A 25,357-nucleotide genomic window follows, 5' to 3' on the forward strand; every position below is an offset into this window, starting at 1 on the left:
TAATTTGTTTTCAGTAATTGTTCCCATCCCTTTGTTTTTAACAGTCATTTTGCACTCATGTTCTGTAACTGTATTTGTTCCCTGACCGTTTGTTACTCTTATGCCTTAACTTGGTCAGACCTTTTCTTTCATTTCCTATTTCTTTTTTCTTCAGACTTATGTCCTCTTCTCCAGTTCTCTCCCCCGCTCCCCCCCCCCCCCCCGCCACCCCCCGTCTTACAAGTTTAAAGTCCTTTGACAGCCCTATTTATCCTTTCCGGTAGGACACTGGTCCCATTCCGGTTCAGGTGGAGCCCGTCCCAACGGTACAGCTTCTTCCAGTCCCAGTACTGGTGCCAGTGTCCCATGAAATGGAACCCCTCCTTCCCACCCCAGTCTTTCAGCCACACATTCACCTTCCTGATCTGTCTATCTCTATGCCAATTAGCTCGTGGCTCGGGTAGTAATCCCAAGGTAACCATCCTTGAGGGGTCCTGCTTTTTAATTTAATTCCTAACTTCTGATATTCTCTTAGCGGGGCCTCCTCACTTTTCTTTTCGATGTCATTGGTCACAACATGGACCACGACAACTGGATCTTACATCTCCCCTTTCAAGCTCCTCTCCAGCTGATTCAAGATACCCTTTACACTTGCACCAGGCAGGCAACACACCCTCCTGGACTCTCGGTCGTGACTGCAGAGGACACTATAATATATATATTACATACATAGATTGATAGATACATAGATAGATATTAGATAGACAGCCAGACAGACAGAAAGACAAATAAATAACCACATGGGTGTATATGTATGGATAATGGAATGAATCGGTGGGGACATGGATGAGTGGGTGATTACGTAAATAGGTGGATGGGTGAATAGATTCCTGAAATATGAATCATTATTATACCTACCTAGAGTGCAATTCTGATCACAAAACCTCATCCAAAGTTGCATGTTTTTTTCCTGGAGATGTATAAAGTTGCTGTTCAATTTCTCAAATTCCTTGTGGGCGAAATATCCTTAAAATAATGAGGAACTCTTTACAACGTCAAAAGAATAACACACAATTAAGGCGAGATAAACAAGTAACCTAAGATAAACTATAAAACACGCTTGGTGATATATTGGGGCAGAAATTGTTTGTAAAATAACAGTGACTTCAATAATACGATAGCAACAGTTGGAAAATGTTTTTGGGAAAAACTGTATCTCGAGACCTTACATCGCTTCTAACCTGCTTTATGGGACACTGTAATGAAGATGATAATCTGCATCTAACCCGTGCTCTACCTGATTAGGGACAATTGTTGAGGAAATTTATTCCATATTAAATATGAAGTGTATCAGTCCAGGACGCATTTCACAGGGAAACCGTCTGGATCGAACGTGTGGTGTCGCTGAGCTGGGAGTGTTTGATGGGGCAGTGTAGAGGGAGCTTTACTCTGTATCTAACCCTTGCTGTACCTGCCCTGGGAGTGTTTGATGGGGCAGTGTAGAGGGAGCTTTACTCTGTATCTAACCTTTGCTGTACCTGCCCTGGGATTGTTCGATGGACCGTGTAGAGGGAGCTTTACTCTGTATCTAACCCATGCTGTACCTGCCCTGGGAGTGTTTGATGGGGCAGTGTAGAGGGAGCTTTACTCTGTATCTAACCCGTGCTGTACCTGCCCTGGGAGTGTTTGATGGGGCAGTGTAGAGAGAGCTTTACTCTGTATCTAACCCATGCTGTACATTTCCTGGGATTATTTTGATGGGATAGAGACAGCTCTAATGATCCCTCCTCCCCCGTTGGGCCAACAGTGTGAACCAGGACGAATTAGGAATGAGTGATGAAGAGAAAAATAATAAGATTAATTTTACTGACCAGTTATTATTTGTGAAACAAGTGCTGCTTTTAGAGCAGAACAGATGACCAGAAGGACTATTGCCAGCACTTTCCAGGAGGCAGGTTTCTTGGTATCTAAAATGAGAAATGGTTTGACGAATGAAAAAATGAAACAAACACTGGAACGTACACGGCTCTGGGCTGATCATTTAAATCAAAGGAAACTTTCAAGAGCAACTAAAATAATTAGCATCAGAAATAATTTGTTGGTGATGCGTATCACAAACTATTTGTATAAAGGAGGAAGAGAGCATTTATCATTTTAAGGCCATGGATTTAGTAATCAGGAAATGTTTTGTCCCGTATTGAGAGACAGGGAGTTTGATGAAGGACAGTTGAAGTATTTGGGTGTGAGGAGTTTATGATTTTCTGGAATGCCGGGGATACTGGGCTTGATCTGTTTGGAAAGAAAATCCCAGGGGGTAATTTTAACTTTTAGCGATGGTGTAAAACGGGTGATATCAGATCCACCGCCCATTATACTCCCGCCCATTTTACATCATCGCTGAAATTTAAAATGAACCCCCAGACTTCGAGATATTGAGGGACATTGTCAACTTGCCACTCGGGCGTAAATTGAAAAGGGGTGATTTTAACCCACCCCACCCGGCGTAGTTCACCTTCTTTCCTCTCTGCTTATCCTCATGTGCCTCGGTCTCATTCTCCCCTTCCCAGTTCACCGTAATGGGCCACAATTCACTGTAGCCAGCGAACAAACGGCGTCTATCATTCGTTAGACTTGCCTGTGCCCATTTAGTTTCCATAAGCTTTTGTACGGCAAGTTGCTGTAAGTGAAATGTCCAAAGGGACTTCGGGGTTCAGGTACATAGATCATGGAAGTGTCATGAACAGGTGCAGAAAATAATCAATAAGGTTAATGGAATGCTGGCCTTTATATCTAGAGGACGAGAGTACAAGGGGGCAGAAGTTATGCTGCAGCTATACAAAACCCTGGTTAGACCGCACCTGGAGTACTTTGAGCAGTTCTGGGCACCGCACCTTCGGAAGGACATAATGGCCTTGGAGGGAGTGCAGCGTAGGTTTACTAGAATGATACCAGGACTTCAAGGGTTAAGTTACGAGGAGAGGTTACACAAATTGGGGTTGTACTCTCCAGAGTTTAGAAGGTTAAGGGGTGATCTGATCGAAGTTTATAAGACATTAAGGAGAACAGATAGGGTGGATAGAGAGAAACTATTTCTGCTGGTTGGGGATTCTAGGAGTAGGGGGCACAGTCTAAAAATTAGAGCCAGATCTTTCAGGAGTGAGATTAGAAAACATTTCTACACACAAAGGGTGGTAGAAGTTTGGAACTCTCTTACGCAAATGGCAATTGATGCCAGCTCAATTGCTAAATTTAAATGTGAGATAGATAGCTTTTTGGCAACCAAAGGTATTAAGGGATATGGGCCAAAGGCAGGTATATGGAGTTAGATTACAGATCAGCCATGATCTTATCAAATGGCGGAGCAGGCACGAGGGGCTGAATGGCCTACTCCTGTTCCGATGTGAGAGAGCCAAATAGCGTGGCGCCTTCTACAGGGCATCTGGGACCTCTGAACAGGACAAGCAATTGTGTATCTCCTGAGTCGATCAGATTGAAGCATCCTTAATGAACAGTGCAGAGTCTGAACCAGGAAATGTCATTTAGAATAGTGAATTCAATGTCAAATCAGTTACAGAGAGGGAAATGAAAGATTGAAATGAGAGAGAAAAAAAACAGAAAGAAAAAAGTAAAACAAAAATATAATTTAATTTTTAAAGACATCGCCAACAATTAAAATCTGAAGGAATGAGACTCCACACTGGTAAAAGTTAATTTTCAGTGCCAGAGAGGTAGATTGGCAGTAATTAAGACTTATCACGCCATTAAAATCGGTACTTAGACTGAAATGGACAAGCCCTAACTTTCTGTGGCGAGTTTAGTTCCTCTCACCCACACAAATACAGGAACTTCACGCTGTTCCATGTAACTGCCAGTCAGACAGCGAGATGCTGTTTCGTGCTGCATCTCGGACAGCAACTTCCGGATTTTTGCGTTTAACACTCGAGGGCCGCTCTCCAGTCGGATCAGCAATTTGTTTTCGGTACAGTTCCTAAAATAATATTCTAAGGAATATCCACTGATGCGGACTCTTTAATCCCCTGCCACCCCATATGTTAGGGAAGAGTTTGCCAAGAGAAGTTGGAGTTGTTCTCCTTAGAGCGGGCAAGGTTAAGGGGAGATTTGATAGAGGTGTTCAAAATCATGAGGTCTTTTGATAGAGTAAAGAAGGAGGAACGGTGTCCAGTGGTTAAAGGGTCGGTAACCAGAGTACGCAGATTTAAAGTAATTGGCAAAAGAGCCAGAGGTGAGATGAGGAAAAATGTTTTTACGCAGCGAGTTTTTCTGATCTGGAATGCACTGCCTGAAAGGGAGGTGGAAGTAATTTCAATGGTAACTTTCAAAAGGAAATTGAATAAATACTTGAAGGGGAAAATTTTGCAGTGCTACAGAGAAAGAGCAGGGGAGAGGGACCAATTGGACAACTCTTTCAAAGAGTCGGCAAAGGCATGATGGGCCGAATGGCCTCCTTCTGTGCTGTATCATTCTATGATTCTGATCCAAGCATCTGCCCCTCACCAGGATTTGCGCATAAATAACAGTGAGTGTCATTAACCTCACCATTATTCCGACAGTAAATTCTGACCCATTACCTTTCTATTGCAATTTCTCAACAGCCAAGTTCACGCTCTCTCTCCCTTGTCTGGTTCATCTTCCCAGCTGTGCACATCACATCCTCACTCATCTGGCTTATCTTCACATCTGCGTACTACACAACCTCATTTATCTAGTTCTACTTTTCACACGCCAAGGAACATTGTCACTTTCCCAGTTCAACTTATGTCCAGCTCACCTTCTCTCATGTATTAGTTGCCCTTCAGAGATGTCCAGTGCACCCTCTCCCCTGTCCAGTGTGCCCTCTCCCCTGTGAAGTCCATATTCTCTCTTGTCTAGTTCACCTTCTGAACATTTATGCCTCACCTTCTCATCTATCCAGTTCACCTTCTCACTTGTCCATGTCACCTTCCCACATACCTTTTCTCTTGTGTACTCCTATCTTCTCATCTGTGTATCTCACATTCGCAATTGCCTGAGTAACTCACCTCCTCACTTGTCTTGTTCTCCTGCCCACCTATCAAATTCACCTAATCACCTGTTCAGTTCAGATTCCGGACTCTCAAATTCACCTTCTCACTTGTGTAGTTCAACATCTCACCTGTAAAGGCTTCCTTCTGTTAAACGATTGTTTCTTTTAACGACAATCTCGAAACTTTCCTAGCTATTTGTTCTGGGCCTATTACACAAATTCCCAGATTGATTGAATTAAATTTAAACAGTTAGTCCTGGTGAGATTTCAGTTCCTGGTCTCTAGGTTTCTAGCTCAGAACCATAACCACTGGGCTCCCGTTTATCTTATCAACTGCCCTGTTCACCATCGCACTCGTCTTCTACACCTTCTCACCTGCTAATTCACCTTTTTACTGTCCGGTTTATCTACTCACCTGAACAGTTCACATACTCACCTGTTAATTCACCTTCTCACCTGCTCAGTTCATCATTTCACCAGCCTATTCAATCTTTTCTCTTGTCTAGTTCACCTTCTTACCTGGCTAGTTCACTTTCTCTTGTCTTGTTCAACTTCTCACTCATGGTGTTGACTTTCTAACTGGCCCCTTGGGTTTACAAATTAACCGGTAGACACACATCCAGTCACTCAGCCACTTTCTCCAGCATTGACCTAATCTAGAGATTTCAGCTAAGACTGTGGATTGGGTGAAGCAATTCCCACGAGTCATGTTCAATCACCCCAGAAATGCGATGCAGAATTGCTCTGATGCGCCAGGTGATGGACATGAACAAGAAGATATGGTCATCAGATCTTCCGCTTCCAACAAAGCTTGGCCTGTATAAAACTTGCATCATTCCAATTCTCCTGTATACATCAGAGACTTGAACTGTCTCGCAAGCACACCAGGCAAACATTGATGCAGTGGACCATTGGCGTCACTGCTGCATCCACCATATTCGGTGGTGTGGCTGTGTCACAAATAGTCAGGTCTGAATGACGATCGCCCAACCTTCCCCAAGTGCTATAGGACGTTATTCACAATTTGGGCATGTGGCCAGGCTTGACGGCACACGGCAGCTCCAGGGTACTCACAGCCTGTCGTCTGAAGACCTGGAAATGTCCCCTCAAAGTCTCAGAAGCACCTGGCTCTCTGACCGTTACAGCTGACCTTAGATCCCAGAATATAGGGCTCATCTCCGCCATGATGAGAGCTGAGGACCAAGAGAGTTGGAGACGTGCGATCCACCAAGCAACACTCCGAAAGAGCATGTTACAATCAACATCGTGTTCACCTGCTGCACTGTCTAGTTCACCGTCTCAGCTGTGTAATTCACCTAGTCACCAGTCAAAGTTCATCTTCTTAGTTGATCTGGTTCAACATTTATTGTGTCTGGTTCACTTTCCCACTTTTCTAGCTCACTTTCTCATCAGCCAAGTTTTTCTTCTCATGTGTATGATTCACCTTCTCATATGTGTGGGTCTCAAAATCAAATGTTTAGTTCATCTTCGCACCTGGTTAGTTTAGTTTAACGTTTATCTGGTCTCTTTCATCTTCTCACCTATCTAGGTCACCTTATCATCTGAATCATTAATCTATCCTCTGCCTCGTTCACCGTCACACCTGAATCAATCATCTTTCACTTGTCTGGTTCATCGTCTCACCTAAATCGTTAACGTCTCACCTGCCTGGGTCACCATGTTACCTGTCCAGGTCACCGTCTCACCTGAATATTTAATCTCTCAATTGTCTTGTTCATTGTCTTACCCGTCTGGGTCACTGTGTCACTTGTCTGGGTCACCGTGTCACCTGTCTAGTTTGCCTTCTCATCTGTTTACTTCATCTACTCCCTTTTCTTCCTCACCTGTCAGTTGAGCTTCTCTTGTGTCCAGTTCACATTCTCCCCTATCTAGTAAACCTTTTCATCTGTCTATGGCACCTGATTATTTGTTTCGTTCCCTTTCTATCCTGTGCGGTTCACCCTGTAACCTGTACTTTTCAGTATCACGTCAGACAGTACATTTACTGGATGATAAGCGGGTAGCAACATTATTGTTCTTAGAATCATAGTATGGTACAGCACAGAAGCCGGCCATTTGCCCCTTTGTGCCTGTGCCAGTTCTCTGAAAGAGCTACCAATTAGTCCTACTCTCCTGCTCTTTCCCTGTAGCCCTGCATTTTTTCCCTTTTAAATATATATCCAATTTCCTTTTGAACGATTCTATTGAATGCCATAGCATACAAGGCTACGGACCAAATGCTGGAATATGGGATTAGAGTAGACAGGGCTGATGGCCGGCGCGGACACGATGGGCCGAAGGGCCTCTATCCGTGCTGTATGACTCTATGACTCTATGAATCTGCTTCCACCACCCTTTCAGGCAGTGCATTCCAGATCATAACATCTCGCTGATTTAAAAAAATGTCTCCTTATTCCCCCCTGGCATTTTTTTTGCCAATGATCTTCAGTGTCCTCTGGTTACCGACCCTTCTGCCAATGGAAACCGTTTCTCCTTATCCACCCTATCAAAACCCCTCATAATTTTGAACACCACTATTAAATCTCACCTTAACCTTCTGTGTTCTCAGGAGAACAATCCCAGCTTCTCCAGTCTCTTTACATAACTGAATTCCATCATCCCTGTAAACACTCAGGTAAATCTTCTCTGCACTCTCACCAAGGCTGTGACATCCTTTCTGAAATGTGGCGCCCAGAGTTGGACACAATACTCGAGCTGAGGTCTAACCAGTGATTTACAAAGGTTTACCAGAACGCCCTTGCTTTTGTACCTTATGCCTCTATTAATAAACCAAAGGATTTTGAATGCTTTGTTAAAGCCTAGTCGACTTGTCCTGCCATCTTCAAAGATTTGTGTATGTGAACCCCCAGGTCTCTCTGTTCCTGCAACCCCTTTAAAATTTACTTTCTGCTCCCTCTCCTTTTTCCGTCCAAAATACATCACTTCACACTACTGTGAGTTCAAATTCATATGCCTTGTGTCTGCCTCTTACACCAGTCAGTCTATGTCCTCCTGAGTCTCTTACTATCCTCCTCACTGTTTACTACATTTCCAAGTTTTGTGTCATCCGCAAACTTTGAAATTATGCCCCCTATACCCGTCCAGGTAATTAATGGCAAGAGAACCACGAGAAAAAACTTTTTACACAGTGAGTGGTTATGATCTGGAATTCACTGCCTGAGGAGGCTACGGTGATAGGGCAGGGGAGTGGGACTGGCTGGATTGCTCTTGCATAGAGCCAGCATGGACTCGACGGGCCAAATGGCCTCCTTCCATGCTGTAACCATTCTATGATTCTATGTATATCAAAAAGAGCAGTGGTCCTAATACTGACCGCCGAGGTAGAACAACACAGACTGCCCTCCAGTTTGAAAAACATTGTTCACTATTGCTCTTTGCTTCTGTCCCTCGGCCAATTTTGTATCCATACTGCCAGTGCCCCTTTAATCCCACGGGCTTGAATTTTGCTAACAAGTCTATTATGTGGCACTTTATCAAATGCCTTTTCAAAGTTCATATACACCTCATCAACTGCACAACCTTCATCAACTATCTGTTATTTCCTCAAAGAATTCAATGAAGTTAGTCAGGCACAATTTTCCTTTAACACGTTCATGGGATGTGGGCGTCGCTGGCAAGGCTGGCATTTATTACCCATCCCTAATTGCCCTTGAGAAGGTGGTGGTGAGCCGCCTTCTTGAACCGCTGTAGTCCGTGTGGTGAAGGTTCTCCCACAGTGCTGTTAGGTAGCGAGTTCCAGGATTTTGACACAGCGACGATGAAGGAACGGCGATATATTTCCAAGTCGAGATGGTGTGTGACTTGGAAGGGAACGTGCAGGTGGTGTTGTTCCCATGTGCCTGCTGCCCTTGTCCTTCTCGGTAGTAGGGGTCGCGGGTTTGGGAGGTGCTGTCGAAGAAGCCTTGGCGAGTTGCTGCAGTGCATTCTGTGGATGGTACACACTGCAGCCAAGGTGCACCGGTGGTGAAGGGAGTGAATGTTTAGGGTGGTGGATGGGGTGCCAATAAAGCTGGGTGCTTTGTCCTGGATGGTGTCGAGCTTCTTGAGTGTTGTTGGAGCTGCACTTATCCAGGCAAGTGGAGAGTATTCCATCACACCCCTGACCTGTGCCTTGCAGATGGTGGAAAGGTTTTGGGGAGTCAGGAAATGAGTCACTCGCCTCAGAATACCCAGCCTCTGACCTGCTCTTGTAACCACAGTATTTATGTGGCTGGTCCAGTTAAATTTCTGGTCAATGGTGACCCCCAGGATGTTGATGGTGGGGGATTCGGCGATGGTAATGCCGTTGAATGTCAAGAGGAGGTGGTTAGACTCTTTCTTGTTGGAGATGGTCATTGCCTGGCACTTGTCTGGCGCGAATGTTACTTGCCACTTATCAGCCCAATCCTAGATGTCGTCCAGGTCTTGCTGCATGCGGGCACGGACTGCTTCATTATCTGAAGGGTTGCGAATGGAACTGTAACCCATGTTCTTCCAAGTGACAGTTAACTTTGTCTCGGGTTATTGTCTCTAAACGTCTCACCACCACAGACTTGAGGCTGACTGGCCTGTAGCTAGCGGGTTTACCTCTCTCCCCTTTTTTGAAAAGGGGTGTAACATTTACAACCCTCCAGTCTTTCTGGTACCATTCCCATATCCAAGAAGGATTGACAGATTGTGGCCAGAGCCTCTGCTATTTCCACCCTTACTTCCTTCAGCAACCTAGGATGCATTCCATCCGGACCGGGTGACTTTTCTACCTTGGGCGCTGCCAAACTTTTAAGTACCTCGTCTTTATCTATTTTTATCCGATCTAATTCTTCTAGCCCTCCTCCTTCACTGTAACATTGGCACCATCCTCTTCTTTGGTGAATCCAGATGCAAAGTATTTATTTAGTACATCAGTCATTCCCTCTGACTCCACAAGAAAATTTAATTTTCGGTCCTTAATCAGCCCCACCTTTCCTTTGACTATACATTTGCTCTTTATGTGTTTATGTTTCCCGCTAATCTTTCCTCAAATATTATCTTTGCCCCTCTTATTTCCTTTTTCAGTTCTCCTCTGCTCTCTTTGTATTCAACTTCATTCTCTACTGTATTGTGAACCTGACATTTATCATATGCCTCCCTTTTCTGTTTCCTTTTAACCTCTATTTCTTTAGTCACCCAGGGAGCTCTGGTTTTGGATGCCCTTCCTTCCCCCCTCATTGAAATGCATCCATTCTGTACCCGAACTATCTCACCTTTGAAGATTTCCCATTGCTCATTTACTGTTTTACCTGCCAATCTTTGTTTCCAATCCACCTGGGACAGATCCATTTTCAACTCACTGAAATTCACCCTCTTCCACTTGAGTATTTTCACCATTCGTTTTTCCTTGTCCTTTTCCATAGCTACTCTAAACCTAATAATATTGTGATGACAGTTTCCCAAATGCTCTCCCACTGAAACTTGCTCCACTTGCCCCACTTTATTCCCCAGAACTAGATCCAGCACAGCTTCCTTCCTCATTGCACTGGAAACATACAAGAAAGTTATCTTTTCCACATTTCAGGAATTCCTTCCCCTCTTTGCCCTTTATACTGTTTTTTCCCCAGCCTATGATAGGATAATTGAATTCCCCCATTATCACTACTCTATTGCTTTAACATCTATCTGAAATTTGCTCCATCTCCTTCCCACTATTTGGTGGTCTACAGTAAACACCCAGCAGTGTGACAACTCCTCTGTTTTTCCTTATCTCTAGCCAAATAGATTCTGTCTTTGAAACCTCAAACACACCATCCCTTTCCAGGGCCGTAACAGTATCTTTGATCAATTCTTATTTGCAAAATTTGAATTTTAATGAATCAGTCGTGAAATAATCAGCAGCTGGTAAGGAAAAAAATAAAACCTTCACAGTAACTATGTTACAACTTCCCTTTGTTCTCCTGATGCTCAGGAAACTTCTGTTCCAAACCATGACCATGTAGTCAAATCAGGAAGTCACTGCAGACCACAACAGTTATGGTTCCTGGTTCTGCACATAATTAACATTCAAAACGCAACGTTGAACAGGATAAGGTTCACATCAGTCACCAAAGGCTAGTGCTACTGATCCTGGGAGTGCCGAAATGAACAAAGGCCATGGAAGGTTACAGGAGGACAACAGTATGCTTTGGCTCACTGAGAGTTAGCACTGCTCGAAATATAATGCCAGGTTGAGTTACCATAGACACACACTATATATAAACAAATACATATGGGGATAGAAAAATCCATGATGTGCCTAAAAATCTCCTCCCCACCAAAAACTCCCCTCCTTTACCCTCAGCTCAATCAGATCTGAACATTGTTTTATTGACATCGGTGATGTTTCTGGTCGCTGGCCCGAGCGGTCATTCTTCCTGTGGGAGCCGGTCAGTGAGCGTTGTCTGAATATTTAAGCCTGAGGGAATCCCGTCCAATGCAGCTCCCATTAGGGCCTCTCACCCACTGTTTCCTGCCAGAGTAACTGGATGGCAAACCCACAGACCCAATCCTCGCTCACCCTCCTCCCTAAAACGAGAGCCCTCGGATCCTTAGTATTTCGCTGTCAGGACCGTGTCCCGGATCAGCAAACTCTGAGCAGAACAGGCTTCCTACCTGGAACCTCCGTGGCCCTTTGTGACTTCGGTGCCACTCCGAAACTCTCAAGAATCTCAGAGATAAACTGGCACGAGTTCAAAAGGTGAGAAATAAAATGGGACATTCCTGTCCGCAGAGCACCGCAGTGAAACTAAAATAACAGCCTGGTCACATTAAAGCTACGTTACTATTGACTGAACAGGTGGGTCAGGTACCTGCATTGCTGGGAGAAGGTGCTGGGAGTTGTTGCTTCAGAGAAGATTGAGAGAACCTCAGTTCTGCATCAATTCCATGAGCTTCCATTCCACCGATCAGCCTGCAGCATCTGTGAAGCTGTATTGTTGAGGGGCGGTGTGATCGTGAACAGTGTCAGACAGGATGGGACGTTAGTCAGAGGCGGGGTTCACTATTTCTCCTTTTCTCTCCTATGCTGAAGATGTGACGGGTTTTTGGAGGTTTTACAAGTGTCTCGAACATCTGTTGCAGCAGAGATCAGTTTTGTTTCATTGAATTATAATAGAACACGGTTATAATTATTAGATTTTACTTCATTATAAACATCATGGGGGGAGAATTTTACTTGAGCGGTGGCTCAAAACCAGCGGTCTGGTTTTTATCGCCCGTTCCAGGCCCCGCCCGATATACAGTTCTATTGGCTTCGATATTAAACCCCCCGCCCACCCTCCCACGACCGGTGGAAGAGGGTCTGGGGATTGGGGGGGGTTTAAAAATCGAGTAATGGGGAACGTGTCCCCACCCCGCTGCGTGAACACCAGTTGTCGGTTTCACGGTGGTGGGTTTCATGGCGTCCGTGCAGCCCAACGTGGACTCCTCATTAACATATAAATAGAGGCATAGAGCACAAAAGCAAGAAAGTTAAGTTGAACCTTTATGAAACACTGGTTCGGCCACAGCTGGAGTATTGGGCTCGATATTAGGAGGGCGGCGGGTTCTCAGCGGGGGGTCGACTGAGCGCGTGGGTAACGCACCCGGTGAAATCAGTGTGCTCTGCACGGAATCGCAGGCTAATTGGAGCCACTGACCTTTGCTTCCGGATTTCCCGCTGGTAAGCTGCGAGGCGGGCGGACTGCGCATGCGCAGTAAGGTCTGCCAGCTGGAGGAGACCTATTTAAAGGGGCAGTCCTCCACTGACTGATGCTGCAGAAAATAGGAAAAATTACAGCATGGAGCAGCCCAGGGGGAAGGCTGCTCCCTAGTTTAATGATGCCTCACTCCAGGTATCATTGGATGGGGTGAGGAGGAGGGGGAGGACAGAGATCTTCCCCCTGGCGGGCAGGAGGAAGCAGCCTGCCTCTGCCACCAAGAAGGCCTGGCTCGAGGTGGCAGAGGAGGTCACCAGCACCACCAACATATCGCACACCTGCATACAGTGCAGGAGGCGCTCCAATGACCTCAGTAGGCCGGCCGAAGTGAGTACACTTACTCATTCCCCTCCCCTCTGTCTGCCACATCACCGCCCCCACCCCACATCTCCTTCTGCACAGCCAACACTACTCTGTCACATCACCCCTCACACCCACTCAAACCTCATCCTCATCTTACCTGCACTTACTCACCTCCCAGTACTCATCCCGCCACTACCACTCAACCCAATCCTCATACAATATCATGGCTCTATCTCATACTCACTCTCTCGTGCATCTCTTTCACGGTCAGCTTCACTCAACCTGCCACGATCTGTGCTGCAGCCACAGGGCATGCATCACATATGTGCAGTAGGAAGCGTAAGGCAAACGTGTCGTGAGCATGAAGGGGATGCACAAGGGTGTTTGAGGGTTTGTCATGGTGTTTACCGATATTTAATTTCTGATCAACTCACATAACATATTATATTATATTGTCACCATTACTGCCACGTCTTTGCGAATCTTGTCTGGTTTGTGCAATAATGCCCTTTCCTGAGGATCACTAAGACCCACAACTGATGCCACCCATTGTGTCACTGCAGAGTGGGTGTAGGTGTATTTGCAGGGCTCTTTTGTGCAGATGACTGAGAGATGTCGGCGATGTCCCCGGTGGCACCCTGGAAAGATGCGGAGGAGAAGTTGTTGAGGGCAGTGGTGACTTTGACAGCGACAGGTAAGAAGATGGTGCTCGGGCCAGCCAGGAGCAGCTCGGCATGAAGGAGGCTGCAGATGTCGAGTGACTCTGAGCCTCCGTGTGCACTGCTGCTCAGAGAGGTCCAGGAAGCTGAGCCTCAGGCTGTGGACCCCGTGGCAAGGGTAGTGCTCTCTGTGACGCATCTCTCTCTGCGGTTGCCCTCCCTCCTGCTGTGCAAGTGGATGTGTCACAGCACTGTGTTGTGGAGCTCCACGTGTCAGAGGTGGATGGCGTGGCTGGTGATGCTGTTTGCCCTCCGAGGAGGTCATGACTGCAGCTACGGCGGCCCCACAGCTGGAAGATGTACATTTGAGGGGGTCCGCAAGGTCGGTAAATGTGTCTGGACACCGGGGTAAGTGTGCAAGTTGGTGAATTTTATTGTTAGGAGGAGGGTGGTGGAGGCCAAACTTTGTCCAAAGTGACAGAGTGGCCTCCTACAATGAGTGAGGGTCTCCCCCCTCACCTGTCAAATGGACCTTTGCAGCTGCCACAGGCTGATGGCTGCAACACGTCCATTTGAACTGGGAGTGTTTCCCCCAGTACGGGAAACAGTCTCAGTTAATTTCAAAATCCCACCCCTCCTAAAATATCAGGTCAATCAGGTCTGTAAATGACCTGAAGTACCTGTTTAAGTACTTTAAATGGCACCCCGCCGGCTTTAATTGCCGGCGGGAGTCCCACATGCGGGGGCTGCGTGGGCATGTCAGCGCGTCACTGGGGAACCCGGAAGTGGGTTGGAGCCGGGCTCCAGACCCGCCCCGGGAATCCCCGATTTCCGCAGCCCTCCCCCCGCCACGAATGCACCCGATCACGGGTGCGAAAATCGAGCCCATTTTGTCCACTGAACTTTAGGAAGGCTGTAAAGGCCTTAGAGAGGGTGCAGAGAAGATTTACTTGAATGGTTCCAGGGATGAGGGGCTTTAGTTACATCAATAGACTGGAGAAGCTGGGTTTGCTCTCCTTGGAACAAAGAAGGTGGAGAGGAGATTTGATAGAAGTGTTCAAAATCATGAAGGGTTTAGACAAAGTAAATAAAGAGAAACAATTCCCAATGGCGGAAGGGTCCAGAAGAGAGGACACAGATTTAAGGTGATTGGCAAAAGAACCAAAGGCGACATGAGGAAAAACTTTCTTAAGCAGCTATGACCTGGAATGCGCTGCCTGGAAGGGTGTTGGAAGCCCTTTCAATCGTGGCTTTCAAAAAGGAATTCGATAAATACTTGTAGGGAAAAATTTGCAGGGCTGCGGGGAAAGAGCAGGAGAATGGGACTAACTGGATTGCTCTTACAAAGAGTCAGCACGAGCTCGATAGGCCAAATAGCCTCCTTCTGTGCTGTAACCAATGTATGATTCTGTGATTCAATGAGAAAGAGCTGGGCATCGTCAGTTCTACATGGGGAATCGGACACTGTGTTTTCAGTTGATGTCACCGATGGGCAGCATGAAGATGAGAAACAGGAGGGGGCCAAGGATAGATCCTTGGGGGACTCCAGAGGTAACAGTTCAAGAACGGGAAGAGAAGCCATTGCAGGCGATTCCCTGGCTATGACTGGATAGATAGGGATGGAACCAGACGATGGCAGTCCCACCCAGCTGGACAACGGAAGAGAGGCATTGGAGGAGGATGGTGTGGCCAACTGTGTCATAGGCTGCAGACAGGTCGAGCAGGATGAAGAGGGATAGTTCACCACGGTCACAGTCACAGAGGATGTCATTTGTGACTTTGCTGAGGGCTGTTTCAGTGCTGTGGCAGGAGTGGAAACCTGATTGGAGGGATTCAAACATGGAACATAGTAACAGGAGTAGGCCATTCAGCCCCTCAAGCCTTTCAATTCGATCATAGCTGATCTGTATCTTAACTCCATCAACCAGCCTTAGTTCCCTAACCTTTAATACCTTTGCCGAACAAAAATCTATCAATCTCAACATCTTTTTGGTGGAGAGTGTTCCAGATTTCCACCGCCCTTGATGTGAAGAAGTCATTTCTGACATCAGCCCTGTACGGCCTACCTCTAATTTTAAGGTTATGCCCCCTTGTTCTGGACTCCCCGTCTGCCCCGCCCCCGACCAGAGGAAATACTTTCTCTCTATCTACCCTATCAACTCCTTTGATCATCGTGAGCACCTCAATTAGATCACCCCTTAATCTTCTGTACTCAAGGGAATACAGGCCTAATCCATATAACCTGTCCTCAATATTAACCCTTTTAGACCCGGTATCATTCTGAATCTGTGCTGCACCCCCTCCAAGGTCAATACATCCTTCTCGAGGTGCGCTGCCCAGAGCTGAATGCAGTCCTCCAGATGGGGTCTAACCATAGCACTCGACAGCTATAACATAACTTCCAACCCTTTGCATTCCAGCCCTCTTGAGATAAAGGCAAACATTTAAATTATTTTTAATACCTGTCCACTAAATTTTATTGATTTTCGCACTTGGATCCCTATATCTCTCTGCCCATCCACAGTTCCTAGCTTCTCACCATTTAGATAATACTCTGATCTATCTTTCTTAGGGTCAAAGTTGATGAGCCTGTACTTTCCTACGTTGAACTCCATCTGCCACCGTTTTGCCCACTCGCTTAATCTATCAATGTCCTTTTGCAACTTTCTGTTCCCATCTGCACTATTTAGTGCGACCTAACTTAGTGTCATCAGCAAACTTAGATATACGGCTCTCTATTCCTTCATCCAAGTCATTTGTAAATACAGGGAAAAGCGGAGGCCCCAGTACAGATCCCTGGGTGACACCACGAGACACATCTTGACAATTTGAGCACATACCCATTATCCCTACTCTGTCTCCTACCTCCTGACCAATTCCCTATCCAAGCCAATGAGTTGCCACCAATTCCACGCGCTCTGACTTTAGTTAACTTTCTCTTATGTGGAACCTTGTCGAATGCCTTCTGGAAGTCCATTTCAGTATCAATAGAGACTCCTTTATCTGCCACTTTTGTTACCTCTTCAAAAAACTCAACTCGGTTCATTAAACATGACTTACCCTTTACAAATCCATGCTGGTACTCTCTGATCAGCTCATATTTGTTCAAATGCTGAGTCACTCTGTCCCTAACAACAGATTCTAGTAACTTCCCCACTACTGACGTTAGACTAATAGGTCTGTAACTTCCTAGTTTATTTCCCCTACCCTTAAACAATGGCGTTATATTGGCAATTTTCCAATCCAAGGGAACAATTCCTGAATCAAGAGAGTTTTGGAAGATCTTGAAGCATCAACAATTTCCTCACCGACACTGGGATGGAAACCATCGGGTCCTGGGGTTGCGGGAGAGATGGGCACAGATAACAGAAAAGATGGAGAGAGAGTCTGTGTGTATAATGGAATTGGTGGGGAGAGAGAGAGAGTCTGTGTGTATAATGGAATTGGTGGAGAGAGAGAGAGTCTGTGTGTATAATGGAATTGGTGGAGAGAGAGAGAGAGTCTGTGTGTATAATGGAATTGGTGGAGAGAGAGAGAGAGAGTCTGTGTGCATAATGGAATTGGTGGAGAGAGAGAGAGAGAGAGAGAGAGTCTGTGTGTATAATAGAATTGGTGGAGAGAGAGAGAGAGAGAGTCTGTGTGTATAATGGAATTGGTGGAGAGAGAGTCTGTGTGTATAATGGAATTGGTGGAGAGAGAGAGAGAGAGTCTGTGTGTATAATGGAATTGGTGGAGAGAGAGAGAGTCTGTGTGTATAATGGAATTGGTGGAGAGAGAGAGAGTCTGTGTGTATAATGGAATTGGTGGAGAGAGAGAGAGTCTGTGTGTATAATGGAATTGGTGGAGAGAGAGTCTGTGTGTGTAATGGAATTGGTGGAGAGAGAAAAGAGGAGGCAGAATCTGAGAGAGAAGGGGAGAGAGTGTATGAGTGAAAGAAGGGACAGAGAGCTTGTGTGTCAGAGCGAAGGAGAGAACAAGTCAGGGTGCATGAAAGAGGTGATTGTAAACCCCAAGAACGGGTGGGTTGTGGGCGGGTGGGAGTTGAAAGTAGATTTTTGGGTCATGACCGCAACTCGGCTTTATTTCTGGGTTTAGCGTCGGCGTGTAAAAGTACAGGCTTCCCATTGGGGATGCAAAGTCCGAAAATTTTGCGGTTGCGACCCAAAAAAACAACTATTTTCAACTCCCACCATTCCCCAACCGGCCGATTCTTGGGGTTTAAAATCAACCCCCAAGGTGTCTGTGCAAGAGATGGGAGAGAGAATCTGTGTATGAAGGAGGAGACCGAGGACCTGAGTACAACAGTGTGAGATAGTGAGTCTCAGAGAGTCTGTGTATGAGGGAGTGAGTCTCAGAGAGTCTGTGTGTGAGGGAGTGAGTCTTTGAGACAGACTCTCAGAGTCTGGATGTGGATGAGGGAGAGTCTGAGAGGTAGAGAGGGAGGGAGATATGGGGCCCGCTATTAGGAGGGAGGAGGGTTGGCAGTGGGGGGTTGACTGGGCGCGTGGGTAACCCGCCCAGTGAAATATGTGGGTTTGGCACGCGGTCGTAAATAAATTGAAGCAACTTACCTTGGCTTCCGGGTTTCTGCTGGAAAGCTGCACAGTGGGCGGACTGCGGACCCGCATCATAGGCTGTCAGCTGGAGGAGCCCGATTTAAAAGGGGCAATCCTCCACTGACTGATGCTGCAGAAAATAGGCCCGGGGGAAGGCTGCTCCCAGGTTTAATGATGCCTCACTCCAGATCTTACTGGATGGGGTGAGGGGGAGGAGGAGGAGGGAGATCTTCCACCCGGCGGACGGGAGGAAGTGGCCTGCCTCTGCCACCATGAAGGCCTGGCTCAAGGTAGCAAAGGAGGTGACCAGCACCACCAACATATCGCCCACCTGCACACAGTGCAGGAGGCGCTGCAATGACCTAACCAGGTCAGCCGAAGTGAGTACTCTTACTCATTCCCCTACACTCCGTCTGCACATCACCGCCCCCACCCCACATCTCCTTCTGTACTGCCAACACTTCTCAATCACATCACTCATCACTCCTCACACCCACTGAACCCTCATCCTCATCTTACATGCATTTCCTCACTTCCTCAGTATTTATCTCACCACTACCACTCAACCCAATCCATAAACAATCTCATGGCTCTGTCTCATACTCACCCTCTCATGCATCTCTTTCACGGTCAGTCTTGCCCCACCTGCCACTACCTGTGCTGCAGCTACAGGGCATGTATCACGTATGTTTAGTTGGAAGCATAAGGCAAACGTGTCGTGAGCATGAAGGGGATGCACAAGGATGTTTGGAGGTTTGTCATGGTTTTTACTTACATTTGATTTCTGATCAACTCACATTACATATTATATTGTCATCACTACTGCTACATCTTGGCCATTCCTGACTGGCTTGTCCAATAAGGCCCTTTCATGAGGTTCTCCATGAACACCCTTGATGCCACCCATTCGGTCACCCTACAGTGGGTGTCTGTGCAGTTGCATGACTACTTTGTGCAGGTGCCTGTTGCGCAGCACTGTGTTGTGTCGCTCCATGTGGCAGAGGTGGACGGCGTGCCTGGCGAGGCTGGTGATGTTGCTCGTCCTCCAATGGAGTGAATGAATGCAGCTATGGAACCCCCCACCCCCACCCTGACGCTGTGAGTGTGAGGGGGTCCGCAAAGTAGGTAAATGTGTTTGGACAGCAGAGTTTAGGGTATGATGTAATAATTTTGAGTGTGGAGACAACGGTGTGGCAGACAAAACTTTGTCTGAGGTGACAGAGTGCCCTGCTGCAATGAATGAGGTATTCCCCCCGACTGTCAAGGAATCCTCTGCATCTCCCAATGGCTGCTGACTGAAACACGTCTGCAACAACAGGGAGTATTTCCCACAGCATGGGAAACACGCTGAGGAGAGTCCAAAATCACATCCCTGCTAAAATCTCTTCCCAATGAGGTGTGTCAACGACCTCAAGTACCTCCCTAACTATCGAAACTGTCATCCCGCCAGCTTTAATTGGCGGTGGGAGGCCCGCACGCGGGGGCTGCGCACGCACCGATTCGCGTCATTGGGGAAACCAGAAGTGGGCGGGTTGGAGCCGGGCTCCGGACCCGCTCCGGGATTCCCCAAATTTAGGAACCCCCCCGCCACGAATGCACCCGCTCGGCCATCCTAAAATTGACCCCATGGTGTGTGTATATAAGAGTGAGAAAGGAAAAGAGAGGATATGGGAGACAAGGGAGAGAAACAGTCTGTGTGTATGAAAGAGAGGAAAGGGGAAGACATCGAAATATGAGAAGTTGGAGAGGAGAAATGAGAGAGAGGGAGAGAGAGGGGATGGGTAAAGGACAGAAAATTGAGAGTTGTGGTTAACAGATGTTTCTTGCACTGGAAGGGTTCAAACAGTGGTGATCCCCAGGGTCAGTGTTGGCACCATTGCTTTTCTCAATATCTGTGGATAGAAATGATCTGGACCTGGGTGTAGGGGGCACAATGTCAAAATTTGCAGCTGCCACAAAGATAAGGAGTGAGATTAACCATGAAGATGATTGTCAACAACTTCAGGATGAGGCAGACAGGTGAGCAGATTGGGCAGGTAGATGTGAGATAGAATTTAATGGGGAGAGATGTGAGGTGAGAAGAATAAGGAGTGGAAATAGACACTATACTGTAAAACTGTAAAAGGAGTAGAGGAGCAGAGAGATTTAGTGATTCAGATACACAAATCTTTAAAAGTGGGGGGACAAGTTGATAAAGCTGTTTTACAAAAACCCCCATGGGATCCTAGGATTTATAAATAGGGGCATAGAGTATAAAAGGAAAGAGTTAATGCTACACCTGGACAAATCATTGGTTCGGTCACAGTCAGAATATTGTGTCCAGTTTTTGGTGCATTACTTTAGTAAGAATGTCGCAGCCATGGAGAGGGGCAGAAGAGATTCACTAAGATGATCCCAAGGATGAGAGTCTTCACATAACTTTTCATGAGAGCAGAGAAGTTTAAATAAGACCAGAGAGAGGGGATCAAAATTATAAGGGGATTTTGATAAAGTAAATGAGGGAAATTTATTTCCACCAGTTTGTGAGTCGGTAACTGGAGGGCATCAAATTAAGACCAAAAGAATGAAGTGAGAGGTTGGTTTTCTTTTTGATGCAGAGGGTTGTTAGGACAATGGAATGTCCAACCAGAAACACTGAGGGAAGCAGAATTTAAAAGGGAAGTGAATCAATATCTGTAAAAGAAAACCTTGAAAGGCCTTCGATAAGGTATCGCATAGTAGACTCATGACCAAGGTCAGAGCTTGTGGAGTCAGGGGACAGGTCGCAGAATGGATAGCAAGCTGGCTACAAAACAGAAAACAGACAGTAGGGGTTGAAGGTAGTTACTCAGATTGGCAAAAGGTGTGAAGTGGTGTTCCACAGGGATCGGTGCTGGGAACACTGTTATTCACCATTTGCATAAATGATTTGGACTCAGGAATCGGGAGTACAATTTCAAAATTTGCTGATGACACCCAATTGGTAGGTACAGTTAATACTGAAGAGGACTGCGACAAAATACAGGAAACCATTAATAAATTTGCAAAATGGACGTGTAATTGGCAAATGAATTTCAATGTAGATAAGTGTGAGGTGGTACATTTTGGTCAGAAGAATAAGGAGGCCGCATACTGCTTGGATAATAAGAGTCTAAATGGGGTAGAGGAGCAAATGAATTTAGGGGTACAGGGACACAAATAATTAAAAGTAGCAAAGCAGGTTAATAAGGCATTAAAAAAGCAAACAAGGCACTTGGGTTCATATAAAAATGATACAGAGGCACCGGAGAAGGTGCAAAAAAGATTTACTAGGATACCACCAGAAATGAGAGGTTACACCTATCAGGAAAAAGTGAACAGACTGGGGCTCTTTTCTCTACAAAGGAGAAGGCTGGGGGGTCGGGGGGCACTTGATAGAGGTTTTTAAGATTATGAAAGGGTTTGATAGGGTGGAGGTGGAGAAGAAGTTTCCACTTGTGGGGGAGACCAGAACTCGGGGCCATGAAAATAAAATAGTCACTAATAAATCCAGTAAGGAATTCAAAAGGAAATTATTTACCCAGAGAGTGGTTAGAACGTGGAACTTGCTAACACAGAGAGTTGAGGCAAATAGCATAGATGCATTTAAGGGGAAGCTCAGTAAGTACATGAGGGAGAAAGGAATAGAAGGATATCCAGATAGGGACAGATGAAGAGAGGTGTGAGGAGGCACGTGTGGAGCATAAACACCAGCACAGACCAGTTGAGCCGAATGGCCTGTTTCCGTGCTGTAAATTCTATGTAATTCCAAAGAGTCCATAAATACGGAGAATAAAAGTGGGCCCAGCACTGACCCCTGGGGTAACCACTTCCAACCCTTCTCCAATCTCAGCAACTCCCATTAACTTGGACCCTGTTTCCGGTCCCCAGACAACTTTCTCCCCGCACTGTTCCATTTCCTTTCAAACAGCCCACCTGAACAGACTGGGCATTACCCCGGGGATCCCCCAGTTACCTTCACACCGTTGCTCACCATGTCCCTGATTTCACTTGACATCCTTCACAGTCTCATCGAATTGTCTTGGTGCCTCCCGGCTGTGTGAACATCCAAAGAGGTTTCCAGTCGGCCTCAAGTATTTTCCAGCAGATTGTTCAAATCCAGCGCGGTTTTCCTCAAAACTCCTGGAAGTTCAGGCACGAATTCTCCTGTGGAAGAAAGTCACATCGTGTTATGGGACGGAAGAATTAACGACCCTTCTGAAGTACTCGGTGTCGGCCTTGGCTCATTTGTCGCACTCTCTCACCTCTAGAATCATAAAGCTTGTGGGTTAAAGCCCCCCTCCAGAGACCTGAGCACAAAATCTAGGTTCACACTCCAGTGCAGTACTGAGGGAGTGCTGCACTGTCAGAGATGCCGTTTTTCAGATGTAACATTAAACCGAGGCCCCATTTGCCCCCTCAGGTGGCTGTAAAAGATCCCATGACACTATTTGGAAGAAATGCAGGGGAATTCTCCCGTGTCCTGGCCAATATTTATCCCTCAACCAACATCACTAAAACAGATTATCCGGTCATTATCACATTGTTGTTTGTGGGATCTTGTTGTGCAAGAAATAGTTGCCTACTTTACAACAGTGACATTATTTCCAAAGCCCCCGATTGGCTGTGAAGATTTGGGACACGAGGATGTGAAAGGCGCTGGAGAAATGCAAGATCCTCCCTCCCCCTATCCGGGGCCGCCCTTCCCTCTAATCACATTTCCCATCTCTCAAATCTAGGCCACTGCAGGGCCCTTTAAGAGGCCTCGGGCCGATCTCCGGGGTCAGGGCCGAGTCAGGGTTCATAGGGTGGGCTCTTTTGCGCTGAGTGGAGGATGGAGACGGTCTGTAACCTCTGACCCTGAATCCAGGTGAGAATCCGCCAATCACGGGACCCATGATGCCACAGAAAGGATTGTGGCGTCATCCACCGCGTGACGGCCATGTTTGCGTGACGGTCACACTGTGCATGTGTGCCGTTAATTTACATAGAATTACATAGAATGTACAGCACAGAAACAGGCCATTCGGCCCAACTGGTCTATGACGGCGGTTGTGCTCCACACGAGCCTCTTCATCGAACCCTATCAGCTTAACCTGCTATTCCTTTCTCCCTCATGTGTTTCTTTAGCTGCTCTTTAAATGCATCTATGTTATTTGCCTCAACTTCTCCTTGTGGCAGCAAGTTCCACATTCTGACAATTCTTTGGGTAAAGAGGTTTCTCCTGAATTCCCAATTGCATTTATTAATGACTATCTTATATTGATGACCCCTTGTTTTGGTCTCCCCCACAAGCGGAAACATTTTCTCTACATCTCCCCGATCAAACCCTTTCATTATCTGAAAGACCTCGATCAGGTCACCCCTCAGCCTTCTCCTTTCTGGAGAAAAGAGCCCCGGCCTGTTCAATCTTTCCTGATAACTCTGTCCTCTCAGTTCTGGTATCACCCTTGTGAATTAGTTGGGTGTTATTGATTGATTGCTGTGATTTGTTTAGCGATTGATTATTGATTAGTTGGGTGTTATTGATTGATTGCTGTGATTTGTTGAGTGATTGATTATTGATTAGTTGGGTGTTATTGATTGATTGCTGTGATTTGTTTAGTGATTGATTATTGATTAGTTGGGTGTTATTGATTGATTGCTGTGATTTGTTTAGTGATTGATTATTGATTAGTTGGGTGTTATTGATTGATTGCTGTGATTTGTTTAGCGATTGATTATTGATTAGTTGGGTGTTATTGATTGATTGCTGTGATTTGTTTATTGATTGATTATTGATTAGTTGGGTGTTATTGATTGATTGCTGTGATTTGTTTATTGATTGATTATTGATTAGTTGGGTGTTATTGATTGATTGCTGTGATTTGTTTAGTGATTGATTATTGATTAGTTGGGTGTTATTGATTGATTGCTGTGATTTGTTTATTGATTGATTATTGATTAGTTGGGTGTTATTGATTGATTGCTGTGATTTGTTTAGTGATTGATTATTGATTAGTTGGGTGTTATTGATTGATTGCTGTGATTTGTTTAGTGATTGATTATTGATTAGTTGGGTGTTATTGATTGATTGCTGTGATTTGTTGAGTTATTGATTAGTTGGGTGTTATTGATTGATTGCTGTGATTTGTTGAGTGATTGATTATTGATTAGTTGGGTGTTATTGATTGATTGCTGTGATTTGTTGAGTGATTGATTATTGATTGCTGCTCTGCCCATACCTGATGTCTGTCAGGAGCCTGCGGTCGAAGGCTGCGTGTGCGGAGCCGCAGAAGGTCAGGGCCCAGGGGCGGATCCTCACGGTTTTTGCGGAAGTTTTTTCTTCTTTGTTTCATGGCGCCTCGAACTCGAGAGACTGGAGGCGGCGGTGAGACTGGAGGCGGCGGGTGTCGCCATTCTCCGCCCAGGGCCGCGGCGGCTCACAGGCCTCGCCCGTCACCCCCAGCAACGGCCCCTCCGCACCCGGCGGGTGATTTGCGCATGTGCGAACATTCTCCCAGAGTGCAGCGCGGCCTGTCTCACAGATGGGGCCTTTTCTCTGCCGCTCTGCATTGTGGAAGATTCGGCCGCCATGACGGCCCCGGGTCACCGAGTTCATCCAATCACAGGTGAAGCTTCCCGGATTGGTGGAACCGACAGAGTGCAGGTGGTCTGTGGAGCGAGAGAATCTCTGAGAAGAGGGGCAGCCAATTGGGGAAATCACAGGAGGTGGTGACCGGTCATAAACCCAATCGGTGAATGACGGATTGAACCAAGGAAAGGAATGAAGAAACTCGACTGGGACCTGTGGGAACAGGCGGACTAATAAATTTAACCCGTGTCCAGTTCAGGTCACCCCATTACAGGAAAGATGGGATTGGACCAGAGAGGGTCCAGAGGAGATTTACAAGGATGGTCCAGGAGTGGAGACTTTTAGCTTTGAGGAAGGATTGGATCGGCTGGAGTTCTTTTCATTGAAACAGAGGAGGCTGAGGGGGGGATTTAATTGAGGTGTTTAAATTATGAGGGGTCTAGGTAAAGTGGATAGGGAGGAGCTATTTCCCTTAGCAGAGGGGTCTTATATTTAATACATTTAAAGTAATTGGTACAAGGATTTGGCAGGGTGGTGGGGAGTTAAGGAGAATTTTT

The 25,357-nt window shown here is 46.2% G+C and overlaps 1 long non-coding RNA gene across 2 annotated transcripts; it reads right to left on the reverse strand.

The window, feature by feature from the left end:
• Positions 1-908: 908 nt before the first annotated feature.
• Positions 909-24,696, reverse strand: LOC137312166 (uncharacterized). Of its 2 annotated transcripts, XR_010960648.1 has the most exons (4): positions 24,451-24,696; positions 22,203-22,393; positions 1,851-1,946; positions 909-1,005 (listed from the first exon to the last, which is right to left on the reverse strand). It is a non-coding gene; the product is annotated as an uncharacterized lncRNA (long non-coding RNA). The 2 variants fall into 2 exon arrangements; XR_010960649.1 differs by lacking the exons at positions 22,203-22,393; positions 24,451-24,696 and adding an exon at positions 11,824-11,911.
• Positions 24,697-25,357: the final 661 nt, after the last annotated feature.

Source organism: Heptranchias perlo, unplaced genomic scaffold (assembly GCF_035084215.1).
Source record: "Heptranchias perlo isolate sHepPer1 unplaced genomic scaffold, sHepPer1.hap1 HAP1_SCAFFOLD_401, whole genome shotgun sequence".
NCBI classification, from domain to species: Eukaryota; Metazoa; Chordata; class Chondrichthyes; order Hexanchiformes; family Hexanchidae; genus Heptranchias; species Heptranchias perlo.